The 18,439-nt window shown below is 37.6% G+C and overlaps 1 protein-coding gene, 1 long non-coding RNA gene and 1 pseudogene across 3 annotated transcripts in view; 2 read left to right on the top strand and 1 right to left on the bottom strand.

Annotated features, from left to right (window-relative positions):
* The window catches only part of Gat (GABA transporter), a 300,362-nt gene that overhangs the window by 167,738 nt on the left and 114,185 nt on the right, over nt 1–18,439 (top strand). The gene's annotated exons all lie outside the window — the stretch shown is intronic.
* LOC118681374 (uncharacterized) lies at nt 3,072–4,277 on the bottom strand. The gene is made up of 3 exons (XR_004977071.2): nt 4,004–4,277; nt 3,724–3,900; nt 3,072–3,622 (listed from the first exon to the last, which is right to left on the bottom strand). It is a non-coding gene; the product is annotated as an uncharacterized lncRNA (long non-coding RNA).
* On the top strand, nt 13,818–14,904 carry LOC138858214 (uncharacterized; annotated as a pseudogene).

The following is an 18,439-nucleotide window of genomic DNA, read 5'->3' as shown; positions in this document are numbered from 1 at the left end:
CGACCCCGGCAGATATTTTAGACCTGACCCTACAGGTCGTTCCTATTTTCCCCCATAAAATTCCTCCACTCCTCTTCTTTAATTTTATTAACATTTCCTTATACTCCCTTATCGCACAACTAAATTCCTAAGCTGGGACAGCCTGACAGTTCTCCTTTTCGAGGTAAACTCTCGCGGCCACCACTTGATTTTCGTAACCATAAAACTTTCACACTTTCTAAGTACCCTATTGTTCACCCCCGACACTACCTCATATAGCCGAACAATTTGCTCGCCAACTCGAAACCCTCAAACACTCTAAACGGCATACCTATTACCGCTTCCCTAACAGATCGTCCATATTGGTTCTAGTCGAAACCACAGGGAGGAGATTTGGGAGTAACCATAATTTGGATCAAATTATGATTACTGATTCCTCATCTTCCCTTAGCCTCCCATTTAATTACGAACGCGCTATCTGCTGCCTGATTCATAAGGGTCACGTCGATCTTACTCACGCCCCTAGGTTCATCAAACGTGTACCACTCACTCGGCTTATTTACAATGTGGAGACTTTTGGCCACCACCCATTCGCTAAATGACTCGCCTCGACTGTGGCCTTGATATACAGGCGTATGCCGGGATACTTTACTAAACCACATCTAGGACGTGACATTCACATTCTGCACTAAGATAAATGGGCTACTACTCGCAAGTAGTAGTCGCTTATCCATGTAGCCCAGATAGAGCTCTAGGGGCTCGCTAAATTTCCAGTACAAAGTAGCGACAATTATTCTACCGATCTCCCTCTCTACCGCGACACATACACTCTGTGTCCTTCTTGACCGTAACTCCGACAGACATCTAATTTGGCCCTACACTCAGCCATTCTATGGTGGGAACCCATACACCGGAAGCAGCCAGTAACGGGGCTATCCGGTCGCACCCGGGAGGAGAACCACTTGATTTGGCACCTACCAGCCTCCAAGAGGGCGGACATCATTTTGTCCGTACCCTCTAGGACGTCATTGGTGCTGCCATAAGAGGCCGCCTTCCAGGGACGACCGACCATCTTCACGACTAACCTATGAGACGCCGGGCTAAAATCCTGCAAGTTCAGCCAGAGTAACTCTTCCATGAACTCATCATGAGAGATCTCCGTATGAACCCCCTGAACTACAACCCGACGACCCAACTTCAGGTGGACAGTCCCCACCACCCCGAATTTTGCGTTAGTTAGAAGGAGTGCGGATAATCGCCCCGCCACCCTTAATTGGCCTGACTTCGTAGAAACTAACACCCAATGAAGGACCCATGTCTTTCACGAGCTTTCTTATTACTTCCTTAGAGCAAGTTGCAGGTCCCTTACTCTTAATGACAACCGATAAGGTCTCAACAGGCTCGGCGTCACTGGTGTAATCGCCTCCAGTACCAGTGCTGGAGGCGCTGGCATCGGTGCCGATGGACCCGGCATTGACCTTTCCGGCGGCGAGGAGTGTCTCCCACACCTTCCTCAACGGGCGTCAACCTGACCGCGAAAGTGGACATTCTCGGTTACGACCGACCTCGTACTTCGACCGCCTTCGCGGTTACTATCGCAAAATTCTCGGCCCCAAAAATAGTCCGCATAACTCCTCCGTAGTGCATTTAACGGCCGCATCATGGCTTACTGCTTCGCCCGACAGCAACAGCCCCTTTAGCAACTTCCCGGTTGCTCACACCACCCTTGTTCGCGCTGGTCTTATTACCGCTCGATTTCTTCGCACCCTTATCAGCGCGCACTACACCCACGGTGTCACTATTACTGCAACCGCTACCATTACCGCTTCCGCAGTGGCGGAGGCCTTACCGGTGGTACCGTCAATGGCCCCCATTTTAGGTACAATAATACATTATTATTAGAAAAATACGCTTTTTAAATTTGATTAAAGTAGCTCACATATACCGATATTTAGAAGAAAAAGGAAGTTCGAAAATGTTATTATTAGGTATATAGGGACTAACGAAATTATTGAGTTGATTCAAACCATTTTTGCCATACAAGAGGTCCATCATCAGGAACGTATTTGCTCTGAATTTCAGTAAGATATCTCACAGACTGACCGATATTTATGGTAAAGAGTTCGAAATTTTCCTACTGAGGCCACATATTCGGTACCTGAGGACTTAAATAGTTTTGGTCCGATTTGGAAAATTCTTGGTTTAAAGTGGCACACTTCACAGGATGTATTCGTGGAAAGTTTTATCCGAATGCATTGATTGGTCCTTGATTTGTATGCTGCAAAGTAAAAGAATGAGATGCAATTTTTGCAATGTAACATAGGAATATCAGAAAAAAGTCACTTACCGAATTTTGTTGAAATCAGGTCAGCCGGTCCCGATATATTTACACCTTAATGTGGGCCGTTCCACGCCCATCGTCAAAGCGGCCAACGGCACCTATTAGGGCTTCGGGTGTAAAATTTGATGTCTTTCTGCCGCATTTATTTGTGGATTTTTCGCACCTTAAGTAGTTTTTAGCAAAACCGTTATATGGGGAGTGGGAGGGGTTATCGTCCGATTTTACTTATATGCACACTATCGTAAGAGTTGTCGAAAAGACTTATCCTGTGCAAACATGAGTGATATATTGTTGTTTGAATGGTTAGCGAAATATATGCATTAAACCTATGAGGGAGATTCGTTGTACCAAATTACAATTTCGTATCTTATTTTGTGGCTTAATTATGGCATCTTATACGTTTTCGACTAATGGCCATTTATGAGCATGACAGTGGTCCGATTACGCCTATCTACGAACTATTTCTCCCGATTTGACCAAGGATCACGTGCACTCAGCTTCGTGCCGATATCTCAATTCTTACTCAAGTTACAGCTTGCACAGACAGACGGACGGACAAACGTACGGACAGTCGACTCGATTCGTTTTAGGTGTTACAAACAACCGTTAGGTGAACAAAACTATTATACTCTGTAGCAACATGTTGCAAGAGTATAAAAATGTTGCGAAAGAATTCAATATCCATTATTCGACGAAATTGGGAATGGATTACATCAAAATTTGTATCTTATTAACTTATATTATAGTTCGTAGACACACTTAGTTTTATTATTATATTTCACTTACCGTCAGCGAAAATTATATGTATTAAAATCATCCTCAATTAAAATATATGCGATATAAACTCAACTGAAAGGTCTATATTTCAATACGATGAGATGACGCAGAAAACGTTAACCAGAGAATCGAAAATTGATTACATTTGGGATATGAGTTCTGGACTAAGGTCTAGACCAATTTCATTCAAATCATTTGAAAAGTCTATTGGGGGCAAAAAAAGGCTGGGCTGATTGCATTAACTTTTGACATTGTTAAGGTATATTACGGAACATATTTTCAAGCAATTTTAAAATTAATAACTCACACACTGACCGACATATTCGGCATGAGATTTATTAGAATAACGAAAATCATTATATGTAGTATATGGGAGTCGGAGATATTTGTAGACAAATTTCACATATTCTCGGTATTGGACTATAGAATATTCAATAATATATGCGGAGTTAATGCTGCTAAGATATCTTACATATTGACCGATACGGTATAAGGCCAACTGGAAGTTTGAAAATCGTATATTAGCTATATGGGAGATAAGAGTAGTATTGAACCGATGTTATTTATTTTTGGCATTAAATATACTATTAGTAAGAAAGGATTATTTTCGAATTTCAATAGCATACCTCACAGATTGACCGATGTTTTTAATCAAAAGTTCGCCTTAGGCCCAAATATTCGGTATCTGGTGGCTTGAACAGTATTTCGATTTTGACATTTTTTTATTATTACGTGGCACATATTTAAGGCACTCTTCGTACAAAGTTTTATCCCGATGCATTCATCAGTGCTTGATTTGTATACTGGAAAGAGAAAGAATCAGATACAAATTAAAATGGGTTATATAGGAAGTAGACATGGTTGTAGTCCATACGAATCATTTTTTTTAAAACTGACTTAGCTTACCCAAATCATATTACTACTGTCGAGAAAAGCGTGCCGATATCCATAATTTTTGACATAATTGTAATCAAAATATTCTCTTCTCACTTCCAACCTTCCATGGGTGCCCAGGAATACTTGTACAAAGTTTCATCTAGATATTTCTGTTTTTACTCAAGTTATCGATTGCACGGACAGACAGTCACACGGAATTCAACTCGTCTTGTCGTCCAGATCATTTATATAATATAATATAGGTATACATAATTCCATATCTATATCGAATAGTTTTAAATGATACAAAGAGAAATGTTACAAGAGAATTAAAATTCATAATTTTTTAAAAGGGGGAGATTAACTAAAGTGACTTCACAAGTGTTTAAAGTATAAAAAACCAAAAATTCGACAAATTTTGTAAGCAACTGCACAACATATTAGTTTTCTGATTCATTTCAATCGGGTTTTTCAATAAGGATGATAAAGATTCTAAGTGTCGTTTCGGCCATTTTTAATATGTCATGATCCGCAATTTTTATTTCATTGTATTCAGTAATGTTTACAATTTTATTATGGAAAGATACACGCAAGATCAACGTTTACAAATTATTCAATTTCATTATCAAAATAATCGTTCTCTAATTGCAACTTTTCGTGCACTTTTATGGTGATAATGGACCTGTGCTATTCGTCGAATTGTTAAGAATATATTTTTTTGGCATAATGTTCAATTGCCAATAAGACAAAGAACCACTCGAAGTAATGAACATATTGCTGCCGTTCAGGCAAGTGTTGCTGAAGACCCCAATTTGTCGATTCCAAGGCGTTCTCAAGAACTGGGACTTCCTCAAACCACAACCTGGCGGATTTTGAGAAAGGATTTGGGTTTGCATCCATGTAAAATTGTTCTCACTCAAGAAATAAAGCCATTGGTCCACCGTAAACGTCCGGAATTTGCTGATTTTTAATAGGAAAAACTTAAAAACGAGAACGGTTTTTTTAAAGAAAAGTCATCTTCTCCGACGAGGCTCACTTTCATCTGAGTGGTGCGGTAAATAAACAAAACTTTCGGTTCTGGTGCGAAGAAAGTCCACAAATTGTTCATGGACAACCATTACATTCACCTAAGTTGACAGTTTGGTGTGGTTTTTGGTCTGATGGAATCATCTTTCCGTACTTTTTTCGAAATGAAGCTGGTGATATCATTACTGTCAATGGAGAGCGATATCGATCGAATATAACTAACTTTTCATGGTCGCAATTAGAAGAAGTTGATCTTGGCAACATCTGGTTCCAACAAGACGGGGCTACGTAACACACAGCACTTGCAACAACCGAATTATTGCGATAATAGTTTGGGGATTCAATATTGTGTAAATTGTGTCATTGAAGTTGATATTTTCCATTAAGTTGATATTTAACACCATTACACTACTTCTTGTGAGGTTATTTGAAGTTATTGGTATTTAGCAATAAACCAGACTCTCTTCAAGCTTTAGAAGCCAATATATAACGTGTTATTCATGACATACGACTTGATTTAGTGGAAAAAGTACTGGAAAATTGGGTGAATCGAATTCGTGCCTGCAAAAGAAGTCGTGCAGGCAATTTGATTGATGTTATATTCAGAATTTAATTGTATCGATTGTACTTCACTTACAATTTCCTTAACAATTAGTGTTTTTAATCTTATCACTCTCATTGGAAAAGCCTATAGATAATAAAACAAGGGTTGATAGTTATCCATAATATACAAAATAAATAAACATATAATTTTAATTTTTTTGTACCGGATCCGGACACTACGAGACAGATACTGATTTTAAAAAATTCATTTTCTTCATGCTTTAGTGAAAAATGTTTTTTTATTTGCTTACTCACATAAACAATTTTGTAAACATTTCCAAACCGGAAAAATATACAATTTTTTAATTTACATACGCGGAATTATAAAGTGGCAAGTAAGTGGTGAACTTAACATCATTGGTCCTTCGAGCCATTCCGAATGGCACTATAGTGAAAAAAAAAAAAAAAATTTTAGTAAAAATAAGGGTGGAAAACCTTAAAAAATTGGTGGTGTTAACATTGGTGGTGATTGGTGGTGACAAACAACTAAAATAAAAAATAAAATATATATATGAAAAGTGCTTAAAAGTGATTTACATATGTATATATAAACGGAGAAGCCAACAACAAAGTGTACTGAAAAAAAAAAAAAGGCAGAAGAAAAAAAAAGTGCAGTGACCACAACAGCAAAAATATATATATATATATATACATATGCTTTGGTGCAAAAAAAAGTGCAGTGACCACAACAACAAAAAATTTATATATATACACATATGCTTTTGGTGCATAATATAACAGTGCAGTGACAAAAAAAAAAAAAAAAAAAAACGGGCGCGGAAAAACAAAATACAATCAAATAAAAACGGGCGCGAATTAAAACCCATATATATGTATATATACATATTAACATATCAAACGGGCGCGAAAGTAATTCAACAAAAACCAAGCAAAAACCCCAAGGAACAACCCAGGAAAGGATTGGATACACCTACAGGCATCCACATACAAGATACACATACAAGATACAGGCTATAGTCCCCAAAATCCCTTGACGGATATTCAAGTGAGTTGTATCGATTCCATTTTGTACCTCATTACTGCAGGGTATATGTATATTTATTACGGTTTACAAAAACGGTTTCCAAACTGTTGAATTTGCGGTATTTCGGGTTTTACCGAAAAAATTCCATACATATAATATACATATATATATTCTATATATATATATATAATATTTATATATATATATAAATAAATATATACACATTTATATATAAATATATACATATTTATTGCCTAGAAAAGCTTACCTTCGTGTATTTAACACAAAATATACCAAATCCCAAACACTATATATGATATACATATATATGAAATTCAAGTACTCCACTTGCAAAAACATCCGGCAATACCCCTTATGCTTGATCAAGTAATAAGCAGGATTGCCTAAAACAAGTAAGCAAAGGTAAATAAAAAACACAAAAAAAAACACATATACATATACCCACATAGCAACATATAACGAATAAAAAGAGATATAAGAACAATATTCTCAAAAAACAAAAAAAAAATTAAAGAATTTCTTACCTGTATGCCACATCTCTAATTACATACATATTTACATATTTTGCACAATATATACCAAAATTTTTAGCACTTATAATTTTGAGCGCTTGCAAATATGTACATATTCGTAATATTATTAACATATTATATTTAACTACAAGAAAGAGAAGAGAGAGAAAGGCAAAGAAAATAAAAAATTAAATTTTTAAACATATAAAATATACGTACATTATTTTACTCTTTTACATACGTACATATTTACATTCATATACCGAGAGTGCATATTTACGAATCGTAGTGCACATAGGATAACTTTGTTGCTAATTACGTTTATGCGCTCTTTCGTAACGGAGAAACAACGTCCGCTCGTTTACATATATACTCATACAAGTACGGGACATATTATTATACCCTACTAGGGTACCACTAAAAGTTAAAGAACTTAAAAAAGCGCATTCGAAAAAAAAAAAAACATTTTAAACGGTTCGGTAAAGAAAAAACGAATTCTTAAAAAAAAAAAAAAAAATTTATTATTTATAATTCTATAAATAAATAAATAACAATAATAAAAAATTGTGAACAATATTATATACATTGCTTCTATACAATTTAATTTATTATATTCCAAAGTCCAATTTGGCACATACTCGGCAATACCCCTTGTTGTTTAGCAAACAAAAACAAGCAGGATTGCGTACAAATACAATTCTATAATATTATTCATATTCAAAGTCCATATAGGCACAAATCCGGCAATACCCCTTGTTTCTTGGCAACCAAAAAACAAGTAGGATTGCATACATATGTATAAAGTACATTGATCTCTTATACGAGCTCTCATTGACACATACTAATTCGCTTATAGGTATACCCTATAACGCATACGAACACAAAAAAGATATAACAAAATAGATATTGCAATTTTTGAATAATTATTGAAATAAACAATACAATCGAGAAAAATAATAAATAAATACCGTAACAACAAAACACGCTATCTTATTTAATCCGATTTACAAAAAAAAATATATAAACCGATTTACTGATTCTCTTATTTATATAAAAGAGATTACGCGTTACAATTACGAATTTCGCTTAAATTTAATCAGTTTACACTGAGAGAAATCATTTTATTAATTGAACTTTTTTAAATGAACGCAGATTCTAAAGATTCTAAATCTACACAACTACTAAAAGTACCAAAAATGATTTCGGACGAAAAAAGTCCATGTACACCTGCAGAAGCTACACGCTCAAAGCAAGGTGCTACAAAACAAAAAAGGGGGAAAGACATTACATATAGTAAATTCATTGCTGAGAGTGACAGTTTAATAAGATACTGCACTCGATTTTCATCTTCTCCGATTCAAGATAATTCTGAATCGGCATTAGAAATCAAAAAGGAAAATCTCGACAATTTTTGGATACGTCTCCAAGCTTCATATGACGCCATAGTAGAATCTGACGACTCAGATCTACCAGAAAATTTTAAGTCCTCGGCTTACGCCAAATATGAAAACTGCTTAGACCAGTTCGAAGAAACTAAAGCAATGATTTCCGATCAGCTAAAGCTAATAAAAGCAATTGCACCTACTCCACATCAGCGAGTAGAGCTGCCACAAGTACAAAGTCAAGAGGCAAGTTCAGGCATCCATCTCAAGGTGCCCGCATGTGACACAGAAATATTTCATGGTGGTTATGAACAATGGCCGTCCTTCCGAGACATGTTTACTGCCGTTTACATAAACCATCCAAAATTAACAAACGCACAAAAATTGTATCACCTCCGATACAAAACAAAAGGTCAAGCAGGCGTCATAGTCAAACAGTTCGCACTAAATGACGATAATTTCAATCTGGCTTGGGAAGCTCTTAAATCAAGATTCGAAAACGAAAGAATATTGGTCGATAAACAAATATCGATATTAATGAACTTGCCAAAAATTCAAAGGGAAACTAGTGAAGAATTTATCAAACTTCAATCCACTGTTTCAAATTGTTTGTCGGTTTTATCGACACAAAATATTCCCACAGACAGCTGGGATCCAATACTGGTAAACATATGCACTGCCGCATTACCAGAAAAATCATTACTTCTATGGGAACAATCGCTCTCATCACGAAGAAAATGCCCCACGTGGCAACAAATGAAAGATTTCCTAACTACCCAATATGAAATCGCAGAAAGGGTAGATAAAAAAATGGTCAGAACGAAACCCGTTCAACATGACCTAAATAGAAGCTTCCACAGACCCCAAGCCAGTACCAACAACAATGTAAATAGAAGCTTCTTCAAAAATCAAACGTTCACATCCGAACAGTACAAGCAAACGTCATGCGAACTATGTACAGGGGGGCATAAGCTCAAATCTTGCGAGAGATTCAAAAAGATGAATATTTTCGATCGAAACAATTTTATAAAAACGAAAAGACTTTGTACAAACTGCTTGTCACATGCGCATACACTTAAAGAGTGCGAAAGCAAATTTAATTGCGTTTATTGCCATAAACGACATCATTCTATGCTTCATTATAACAATTTTTCCAGCTCACCCCCAAACAGCGCAAATATGAAAAGAGCCACGGGTTTAGTTGCAACAGCAAATCCCGAAGTGCGAAATCCCGATAATTGCCAAGAAGCACCATGCTGCTCAAAGGCATTAAAAACTCAAACGCTACACAGCGAAAACCAAAGTAGGGTACTACTACCAACAGCAGTCGTCTCCATCGAACACCGAGGAGAACTGTTTAAACTTAGGGCCTTAATAGACCAAGGATCACAACGATCTTTCATAGCGTCTAGGGCACAAAATAGGCTACAACTGCCAACAAAACAAGCCAACTTTGAAATTACAGGAATGGGCGGAAGAGTAGTTCAAAACTCTAATAAAATCTGCTCCATTACCTTAATTTCCCCCCAAGCGGATAAGCACATACAAGCAGAAGCTATAGTCTTACCGCAACTTACAAATATGCTTCCAAGCTATCACATAAATAGCAAGCATTGGCAAAAGGTTTCACACCTAAAGCTAGCAGATCCCAACTGCAACACCCCCGCTCAAATAGACCTTCTATTAGGAAGCGATCTCATACCACAGATTATACTCGAAGGTATTGAGAAAATTTCAAATACACTTCTGGCACAAAATACTATTTTTGGATGGATCCTAAGTGGACTAGTTTCGGAACCAGTTACCACCATGACCACTCAGGTTGAGGAAATCTCAAACGAATACCTCAATTCACAATTAAAAAAATTTTGGGAGTTAGAAGAACTCCCCCCCATATCAATCACAACCCCTGAAGATCAGTATTGTGAAGACTTTTACAAAGCCACAACTACTAGATCAGATAATGGTCGGTACGTCGTACGACTACCACTAAAACAACAATTTCCTAACACACTCGCCTTAGGTCACTCTCGCACCTCTGCAATACAGCAGTTTTTAAGTATGGAAAAAAACTTACTTAAAAAAGGTGAGCTTAAGCCAGAATACGATGGCGTGTTAGAAGAATACCTCCATTTAGATCACATGGAGGAAGTAAGCCCATGCGAAAAAATCATAAATGGCAAATATTACTCATTTTACTTGCCTCATCACGCAGTAGTAAAGCCAGACAAAAAAACAACTAAAGTAAGAGTTGTCTTTAATGCATCAAGATCTACTAGCTCGGGGAATTCCCTAAATGATATTCTATTTACGGGACCCACGCTCCAACCAGATTTAATGCTACTCATTTTAAATTGGCGTATATTCAAATACGTATTTAACGGAGACGTCGAAAAAATGTATAGGCAAATAGTCGTACATAAAGACGATCAAGATTTTCAGCGAATTATTTTCCGAAAATCTCCCAATAGTCCGCTACGCGACTATAAACTTAAAACAGTTACCTTTGGCGTCAACTGTGCTCCATATTTAGCCATTCGAACACTCCACGAACTGGCAGAAAACACAAAGTCAGAATTTCCTCTGGCAACCAAAGTGTTAAAAACACAAACATATGTAGACGATATCTTGTCTGGAAGTCACAGTCTTCCACAAGCATACGAGTCACTCTCACAAGTGGTAAAAGCCCTCAAAACCGCAGGGTTTCCGTTGAAAAAGATAACGGCGAATCACCCTAATATATTAAAAAATATACCGCATGAAAATTTGTTAGATACTAATTTCCTTAAATTCGAAAAGGAAAGTACAACAAAAACTCTGGGGATCCAATGGAATGCGATATCTGACCAGTTTTCATACACGACAGAGTCAATATCTGCATTATCCGCCATAACAAAGCGACAAATTCTATCCTCTGTGGCAAAACTTTTTGACCCCGCAGGATGGCTTTCGCCAATTATGATACAAGCCAAAATCCTAATACAAGAATTATGGTTAGATGGAACCGACTGGGACGAACAAGTAAAACCACTTCGTTTAGAAAAGTGGTCCCAGTTTGCGAGCAATCTAAATGATATCTCACAGATACAAATCCCACGATGGGTAAATTATGCCCCAGAGCACAAAGTCGAACTACACGGCTTCTGTGACGCTTCTGAAAAGGCATATTGCGCAACTATATATGTTCGCACACAAAGCGACACTGCGACCACATGCCACTTACTAGTAGCAAAAGCAAAAGTGGCTCCTTTAAAAACAATAAGTCTACCACGACTTGAATTATGTGGAGCGCTATTACTAGCCAAACTAGTATCCATCGTACAAACGCATTTAAACATGGCACAATATAAATTATATCTATGGTCCGATTCCGAAATCGTATTAGCATGGTTAGAAAAACCACCACATGCATGGAAGACGTATATTTCCAACCGAACGTCTCAAATACTTGACCTAGTAGGATCAGCCACTTGGCGACATGTAGCCAGTGCTGACAATCCTGCTGATCTAGGGACAAGAGGGTGCAAACCCCTGCACCTTGTCACCACCACCCTCTGGTGGAATGGCCCCCGATGGTTAACAGAATCTCCTGATTCTTGGCCGCAATCGCCCATGCGCAATATAATAGCCCCAGAAAGTCGAAAAATCGACTCCTTTCACGCAACATTGCAGGATAATGACATCCTTGAGCGATTTTCCTCGTATCCCCGAGCCCTCAGGGTAATCGCTTACATGCTTAAGTTCATAGAGCGACTCAAAATTAAACTTAAGGGAGTAACTTCATTACATTCCCAATGCGATACAGTGACGCACCTAGACTTACAAAAAGCAAAGGTCGCTCTTATCGCATCTACGCAAGCGCGTTATTTCAGCCGAGAAATATTATTACTAAGAGAATCGAAGCCGATAGATAAAAAGAGCTCACTCTTAGTCTTAAATCCATTCATTGACACGAAAGGAGTACTCCGTGCGAATGGTCGGCTTGCCAATTCCAGCCTGACGTATAACGAACGTCATCCCATAGTTATCCCAGAGAAATCGCAACTTGCCACCTTATACCTTCACTATGTCCACGTGCTTTTGCTACACGCAGAACATCGCCTCATGCAACAAATAGTCCGTCAAGAGTTTTATATTCCAAGACTCAAGCCCAAAATAAAGAAATGCATTTTCATGTGCAAGATCTGCACTATGCATAAGCAGAAGATGCGAACGCAGATTATGGCAGCACTTCCACCGGAACGCTGTAACTTCGCTCTGCCTTTCACCATTACAGGTGTCGACTTTGCTGGGCCTTTTCAGATAAAGGCATCCATGTTAAGGTCTCCCACCCTCATGAAAGGCTATGTGGCTGTCTTTGTCTGTTTTACGACAAAAGCAGTACACCTCGAGCTATGTACGAATCTGGCAAAGGAGGCTTTTCTCGCGGCATTTGCTCGCTTCGTCGGACGACGCGGTTTTCCGTCAAAACTCATGAGCGACAATGGCAAGACATTTATAGGAGCTCAAAGAGCCACAGAAAAACAGTTCGTGGACTTTGTTAGGCAAGTCTCACCTGAAATTGTACAAAAATACGCTCACCAAGGTATTAACTGGCAGTTTATCCCTCCAAGCGCTCCTCATATGGGTGGTTTATGGGAATCAGCTGTAAAAAGCTTCAAATCCCACTTTAAAAAAGTAGCTGGAAACTACAAATTTAATTATGAAGAATTTACAACATTATTAATTCGCATTGAAGCCGTTCTCAATTCACGGCCACTAACGGCACTCTCGCAAGATCCCTCAGATCTCACAGCCCTAACTCCAGGGCACTTTCTAAAAGGAGCACCCATTCTGGCCATACCTGAGCCAGGCGTGGAGTCGCTATCCTTACAAAATAGATGGGAAAGAATTAAAATTCTCCATCATGATTTCAGCCGCCGATGGAAGGAGGAGTATATAAAGGACCTTCATAAAAGGTACCGCTGGAAAACTCCCGAAAAGGCGCCAAAGCTTGGAGATTTTGTCTTAATCCATGACGATTGTCTTCCCCCTACAGAATGGCGACTTGGTTGCATAGAGAAGCTGCATCATGGTTCCGACGGTCATATACGAGTAGTTGACCTCCGTACTCGAAACGGAACGCTAACCAGACCGCTCGTTAAACTATGCTTCCTGCCAATCTCAAATAATAGCGAAAACGCATGTAGTAAACCATCCGTTCAATAATACCTACAAGAAGAAAAAAATCGAAATATCCGTCTAATTAAAAAACCGCAAATATAACATGACAAATTACCATCATATACTAATAAAATAATGGGTAGACTAATAGATATGGATACAGAGATGCATTCCACCCCAACGCCAACAATGCGATCGGCCATCACGGTGCCTCGCCTTGGGATTATGCCAACCGCGGCGCCCCGAACACCAGCCGCAACTGCACCGTCAACCACCGCTCGTACTAGTATTCGAGCCTCCGCAGCCGTTCCGTCTCCACCAGAGGCGCCCCATCGCATCCGATGCCCCCTTTGTTGCCGTTCACACAAGTTGCAGCACTGTGGGCTCTTCAAGGGCATGTCGCCGACACAACGCCAGCAGGTTGCCCAGGCGCATGGGCATTGCAACAATTGTCTGGCGCATACACACACGACGCAGGAATGCGACTCCGGTGCTTTGTGCCAAATGTGTGGCAGGTAGCATCACACGTTGCTTCACCGTACTCCGAGGCGAGAGGTCAATCGGCAGCCTGCCCCACGAATCCGCGGTGCAAACCGACCGCAGCAAACCAATCGTGTGGCACGTCGCCGAAGAACGGCACCCCGATCGGAGTCCCGTCCATGGCGTCAGCACAACGTACCACCGACTAGGCGTAGGCCGCACTATCGTCGCACGTCCGGACTCAGCAACGTTGTGGCAACGTTGCAACAGCTACAGCGACTGCTAGGCTGAACATTCGCCTAGGGGGGCCGGGATGGCTAAATGAGTTAAGCTTCCCGCCCCGAAAAACACAACACACCACTCACAAGACAACACTGGCACACATCCCACACCTGGAAACATCAAAACACCTATACACCACACAACACATACAAATGCATTACACTATTGGAAGCAGCCGCATACACACACACAGTAGGATCTCTACACAACAAAACAGTACAAAAATATCTGTCCGCGAAGCGGACAAACTCTTCCTCTCAGCGATTGTCGTCGAAAAAACACCGGACTTGTCTTTGGCGCGTAACCGCATTTTCTTCATTTTTTTATATTCTTTGAATTACCTCTCCACTGGTATGCGACCAGGGAGTGATTGCGTGAAGATAATCTCGTCATAATTATTAATAAATAAACAATTTTGTAAACATTTCCAAACCGGAAAAATATACAATTTTTTAATTTACATACGCGGAATTATAAAGTGGCAAGTAAGTGGTGAACTTAACAGATATAAACTCACCCAAAGGAACGAAATCTAATAATATATTGGGTATATGAGAGAGAAGTCAACAAGAAGACGGAAATCATTAAGGGTATGGGCACATTCTGCTACAGAAAACATGTCCAGTTAATTTCATTAAAATATGACACATAGATCAATATATATTGTATAACGTCAACCGGAAAGTTGGAATTACCTATATAAGGTGTATTAGGATAGCGGAATATTTCCTAATGTAAAAATATTAACAACGATTGTTTTTAACGTAAAGGTAGGACTCAAAACAATGAATGTGAGGTGCAACATTACACTTTTTTACAAGTAAGAACCCAGTTTCCGACAAAAGTTATATCTCCATTTCTTGTTATTTTCGATTTTAATGAAAAAATGCAATTCACTAAAAATTAGAATATTTCTTAGATTAAGTTCAATTGTAGTGTTTTTTTTTGTTTTTATCAGTACCAGTCAAGGCTGATGAAGCCGTCATTAGGAGAAAAGTGGTTCTCCACGCGAAGTTCTTTTGATGCACTTCGCCCATCTTTTGGCTGTAATCTTTTAGTAACTTGAGATGGTTTTTGTTAACATTAAAATTTCTGGTGTAGTTATTACTATAAAAACAAACTACCTGATATTAAGAAACGACTTCTAGACATGCACAGCTTCACAATTGGATTGTTTGACCAATAATCTTGAATCATAGGATTGGAAACCTGAGTTCTGGCTTAGATATTGTTTCGATGACACGATTCCAAATTTTTAAGCGCCTGGAAATGACGGTATGGTTTAAAAATACAGTGGACAGTGGTATCTCCACAGATTTTCCAAATGAATCTTACTTAAATGTCCCATTACACTCTGTTATTTCTTGAGGCTATGAAATATATTACACAAAAAAAATCTTTCTTCATTACATTTACTTATTTGCAAAAAAAAATCTTTACTTAGTGTTTCAATGTCATATTATTATTTATTATTTTCATAAATAGAAATAGAAAATATGTATGTACATATAAGAACTTAAACAATATTTTGTTTTGCTTAATTGTGTTTCAATTTGGCTAAACTCATACTATAAAAAGTATTAAAAACTTATTAAAGTGAAACTTTTATTACATCGTCTCAAATTTTTTGGGCTGCGTTTGCATGTCGTTTTTGTAATGCTCTATACATATGTGTATATGTACATACATATGTGCCGAACAAATAATGCATACACAAACCTACGTACACATATATGTAAATACGTCACCGGCAAAAATTACAAACATTGTTCTACAAAAACAACAATCGTCTCAAGTAGCATAAGCAGCACACACACATGTCAATATGACAGCCTAATTGCTATAGCGACTCACGCGACGACAAAGCGTCACAACATTGTGTTGTTGGTAGAAAATCCGAGCTGTGTCGGAAACAACAAACGAACGATTGCCGATTGTCACCGCTTCCCTTGCCGCTCTAACAGCTTTGCCCACAAATCATTGTAAATATGTATGTTTATGTATGAGCATGCATATATGTATATCGACGCAGATTTTTGCGAGCCATATAAAAATATTTTAAAATTGTAAAATATTTTAAATCGACAAGAGCTATGTTGCCATTTTTGTCACTTTTTTCTGTGTTTGCTGGGTTGACACTTTTCCTTTCAAGAAGGAACATCAGAAAGTTGTTCAATTTATGATTTTTAGCTTTTGCCATCATCGCGAAAAGACGCTTGAGGGCAAACACATGCTCGGGAAGATGTGTATGGTATGGCGTTTACTTTTATAAATGAGTCAACTTCGCTTGTTAAGAGTAAGCCTGCGTTCATGAATGAAAATGTTGTTGTTGTGTGATTTACTATAAATCTGGCTTCGACACATTGATTCTCTGAAATGAAAGCAAAAAAACGTGAAATTTCGCATGAAGCAATTGGTATACATATTTACATACATATGTACATATGTTGTAGGTAGACAGATATACAAAAAGTATGCGTTCTTTCATATTTGTTTAGATGCACACATAATTATATACATATATTTATATATATATGAGCATTAGACTGCTTTGTTTTTTGAACTATTTTTTTTTTCGATCCCATGGTGAAATTTTGTTGGAAATACCAAAACAAAAATTCCCTAAAAATTTGGGACTTTAATTTTAATATTAAGTACTAGACCTAGGCCTGTAAAGATTTCCCATATAAAATACACGTAAAACTTGATTTTTTTTCTTTTTAATTTTATAACTCAGCGGCAGTTGATGGGATTATCTCACCCGTCATTAGGTATTCCTCAAAATTGAACGCTCTACAAAAATCTCCATTGCGGTAAAGTTATAACTTGCACCTGCGGGGTAGTACGGGCCCCCAAACCTAATTTTTCCATGAAATTCGCGTTTTTTTGGAATTGTCTCGTAAACAACACTAGATACAGAAAAATTGTTAATAACAAAATTGTAGGAAATTTAACCAAATCGATAATATTAATACTCTTTGAGATACAGAGATTTTAAGTTGAAGTAGTATGGAATTTTTATGGATTTCTGAAACTCAGGTGAGGTCATACCACTTCAACTTAAAATCTCTGTATCTCAAAGAGTATTAATATTATCGATTTGGTGCCAAAGACTTTTTTGTAGGAAATTAAATTTCCTACAATTTTGTACTACCCCGCAGGTGCAAGTTATAACTTTACCGCAATGGAGACTTTTGTAGAGCGTTCAATTCTGAGGAATACCTAATGACGGGTGAGATAATCCCATCAACTGCCGCTGAGTTATAAAATTAAAAAGAAAAAAAAATCAAGTTTTACGTGTATTTTATATGGGAAATCTTTACAGGCCTAGGTCTAGTACTTAATATTAAAATTAAAGTCCCAAGTTTTTAGGGAATTTTTTTTTTGGTATTTCCAACAAAATTTCACCATGGGATCGAAAAAAAAGTAGTTCAAAAAAAAAAAGCAGTCTAATGAGCATATATGCGATCGCTTGGTCTTTTCAGATGTTATCAAAGCTTTTAATGATCAAAGCAAATAAATATATTATATGAATATGTACTATATACTTATGTCCTGTGATACCAAATATATATATGTAACTCCCTTCGCTCCCTTTTTTTCATTTTTCCATTACCATTCCGATTTTCCAAAAATAAAATTGAAATTGATCATGCCATTTCAATACCCTTAATAGAATATTATTCCAAAAATTATTAATTTAATGTCTACGATATGAAAATAAGTTTCACTTTTACCGTGGTTTCATAAAACCACACAATAGTTTTATTTAAATAAAAGGTAATTCAAAATATATTCTTTATATACATAAAAATGAAACCCGTTTCCCGTTGTCATGCCGTTTTTGTAGTTTTCTAATACTCTGTAGAAGGTTCTTACGGAAAAAAATATTAAGAAAATGTCTCAGAAAGAATGAATAAATAATTATAAATTTAATTTTGCATATTTTAAAAAATGCGCGTAACGAATGTCATCGTCATTCACAGCCATAGACTATATTGAAAGAGCATCG

This window comes from Bactrocera oleae, chromosome X (assembly GCF_042242935.1).
Source record: "Bactrocera oleae isolate idBacOlea1 chromosome X, idBacOlea1, whole genome shotgun sequence".
In the NCBI taxonomy this organism is placed as follows: domain Eukaryota; kingdom Metazoa; phylum Arthropoda; class Insecta; order Diptera; family Tephritidae; genus Bactrocera; species Bactrocera oleae.
The sequence above is the reverse complement of the archived record's forward strand: the minus strand, read 5'-3'. Positions and strand labels throughout refer to the sequence as shown.